The 3,427-nt window shown below is 35.2% G+C and overlaps 1 pseudogene; it reads right to left on the bottom strand.

The window, feature by feature from the left end:
• The window catches only part of LOC107697822 (collectrin-like), a 10,487-nt pseudogene extending 9,872 nt beyond the window's left edge, over nt 1-615 (bottom strand).
• Nucleotides 616-3,427: the final 2,812 nt, after the last annotated feature.

The following is a 3,427-nucleotide window of genomic DNA, read 5'->3' on the forward strand; positions in this document are numbered from 1 at the left end:
TTATTAGTAAAATATATATATATATATATATATATATATATATATATGCAATACAATAGTGAGAATTAGGTCATTTTCCAATAAAGTAATGATAAACAGATTTTTAAAATGATAATTGGGAGATTTGTGCTCGTAATTGTCATAAAAATATTTTTTAGTATTTTCTATAATTTTCTTATTTTTTTTTATTGATTTTGAGCTGAAAAATGACCTAGAATCTGTTCTGAACATCAAATGTTTTGTGAAATCCATTCATTTTATTAATTGAAGTGAAAAAGAAAGAACATTATTATCTGCAAATGATTGAACACATTTTTTAGCATATTCATCCATCTTTAACACTACTAGATAGCTCTCAGATGGCTCGAAGGCCAGGTTTTCTTTCCACCGTAAAAACCATGTGTGAGATTTAAAAATGACTGAAACTAGTCTAAACTTAGAACAAAACTGCCCAACCCTCAGAGAAAAACAATTTCACTCAAACACACACCAGTTTGCACAAGATCCTGGGAAAGCTTGAGATGTTTTACCTTTACAAGGATCCTGTGCTACCAGGGGCGGCAATATCAGAAGAAGAACTCCAGTCAGCATCTCTCTCTCTATCTGGATGAGCAACTTTATCTCATATGCTGCTGAATTCAGCGGTCAGAGAGTAACATACAAAGGGCTGGACGGAGCCGTTTAATGGTTAAGCAATGTCTAGACCTGCTTCCAGAGCGAGAGAGAGAGAGAGAGAGCCAGAACAAACATCATATATTCATATAGAGTCGAGAAACTGTCAGTGGAGAACATAAATGTAAATTTAAAAGGAGAGCTGCATGCCTGGCTGCCTTTGATTGTTTCAGCTGTGAAATAATAAAGTGAAATAGTGTGGGAGTCGGTTTGTGCTCAGGTCTATGAATGTAAATGTGTATGATTTCTCTTCATCATAACAACAGATGTGGCTGTTCTGACCTGTTCTAGTTTTATTTTTTGCTTCTGTAATAATACCTGTCGTCTCGTCTCAATATGTAAGCACCGCAAACACCGGGTGTTTACAGCTGTACGATGTGTGATATCAATATGAACCTGAACCTCATTTTGACTTATGGCTTTCTTCTGTTGTTTAAAGTTGTATTTTTATTTTTTTTTAGGTCTATGAATGTAAATGTGTATGATTTTTCTTCATCATAACAACAGATGTGGCTGTTCTGACCTGTTCTAGTTTTATTTGTTGCTTCTGTAATAATACCTGTCGTCTCGTCTCAATATGTAAGCACCGCAAACACCGGGTGTTTACAGCTGTACGATGTGTGATATCAATATGAACCTGAACCTCATTTTGACTTATGGCTTTCTTCTGTTGTTTAAAGTTGTATTTTTATTTTTTTTTAATGATGTGTTTCTGAATATGTCGTTGGTAACATCACTTCAAAGTGCTGGTGTACTCACGTAGGTGGGTCAGACATGGGTTGTTTCTGAAAAGTACAAGGGAAATCATTTCTCAGATGAAGGCTGTGCTTCCTGTGAACCGCTGATGATTGAAGAAAACCGCTTCTTCTGCATCTTCCCTTTGCTTGAGATGAAAGCTTTTCCTGCAAGACCAGAAAAAGACAAATTAGACAAAGAAGTTTGATGGTTAACCACCTTGTGGCACTGCAAGATGAGGAAACGTTCAATGTGGTTAATACCTGGGGGCAGTCGTGGCCTAATGATACTTGTAACCCAAAGGCCACTGGTTCGAGTCTCGGTACCACCAGTGATTGTAGGTGGGGGGAGTGAATGACCAGCACTCTCTTCCACCCTCAATACCACGACTGAGGTGAGTCCCTTGAGCAAAGGCACCAAACCCCCAACTGCTCCCTGGATGCCACACTGCTCCGGGTGTGTGTTCACTACTCACTGCTGTGTGTGTGCACTTGGATGGGATAAATGCAGAGCACAAATTCTGAGTATGGGACTCCATACTTTTTTTTTTAATAAAGAGACCAGGTTCACTCATTTATTGTCATACCTCAAGTTTCATATATGTATTTTAGGGTCAGTAATTTTTTTTTAAGAATTTTGATATTTTTATTCAGCAAACAACCATTGGTCAAAAGTGACAGTAACGATATTTATAATGTTACAAAAATTTATATTTTAAATAAATGTTATTTTGAACTTTCTATTCATCAAAGAATCCTGAAAAAAGCGTATCGCCGTTTTTACAAACATATGAACCAGCACAACTGTTTTTAACTTTGATAATAATAAGAAAAGTTTCTTCAGCAAATCAGCATCATAGAATGATTTCTGAAGGATCATGTGACCCTGAAGATTTGAGTAACAATGCTGAAAATGAAGCTTTGCATCACAGGAATAAATTACATTTTAAAACATATTACAATAGAAAACAATTTGAATTTTAATAATATTTCACCTTTTTTAAACACCTTTGTGTGTGTGTGTGTGTGTGTGTGTGTGTGTGTGTGTGTGTGTGAAAATATTTAAATATTAGATAAAGGCAAATATTATAACTTGCTGTAAGAACACTGAAAACAAAAATAAAAACAAATGATTGGCCTAATCAGTATGTTGTCATGTTTTTCAGTAAAAATAAACATCCTTATGAAACGATAAATGTATTTGAGAAGCAAAATAGCATCAGATATGAAGTTTTCAGAGAATATATCCTAAATTATTTGTTTCTTCATATCCCTAGGCAATTTTATATGCATAAACTTCACTAAATTCTGTTAAATTTATGCTTAAAACAAGAAAAAACACTTTGCCGACAGGATAAGAAAAATAAACCTAATTCAAGATATATCCTCTGAGTATCTTTCACAATTTTGCTACTCACAGAAATGTGTCTTGTTTTCATGAGGTGTAATAAGATATTTTGCAGCTAATATTTGCAAAACAAACAAATAATAATAAAAAAATGTTTCCAGATGCGATGTGTATAGGATTTTATAGTGCTATTTCAAGTACATCAGTAAATTCCAAACAGGATATAAAGTCATATGAGACTCTCCCTTTAGAAGAATGACACTGTTAGATAAGTGTCTGTCACAAATAAATGTCATAAAATGTCACGCTTTGCTACCTGAGTGAACTGTTGTTCACATGAGACATGAAACACCCGAGAACTACAGTACCTTCATCAACTCATCATTTATAGTGGGAGAGATCAATCTTCCTGAAGGTTTTTTCACTGCAACATGAAGTACACAGGATGCATTAACTTGAGCCAAGTCCACCATGACCTGAGGTAGAGAGAAATATTTGAGTTACTAGAAATAAAATGTGGCTGATTGGTCAGTTATTGCAGGTTCATGTGCTCAGGTTCTTGTGGTTTGATCTATGATGTGTCACAGTGATCATAGTTCATGAATCAGCTCTTGTGGAGCTCAAACCTGCAACCTTTCTCTTACCAGAGCAGATCTTTAACCACTAAGCCACC

The sequence above is a fragment of the Sinocyclocheilus anshuiensis genome, unplaced genomic scaffold (genome assembly GCF_001515605.1).
Source record: "Sinocyclocheilus anshuiensis isolate Anshui unplaced genomic scaffold, SAMN03320099.WGS_v1.1 scaffold78, whole genome shotgun sequence".
NCBI lineage: Eukaryota > Metazoa > Chordata > Actinopteri > Cypriniformes > Cyprinidae > Sinocyclocheilus > Sinocyclocheilus anshuiensis.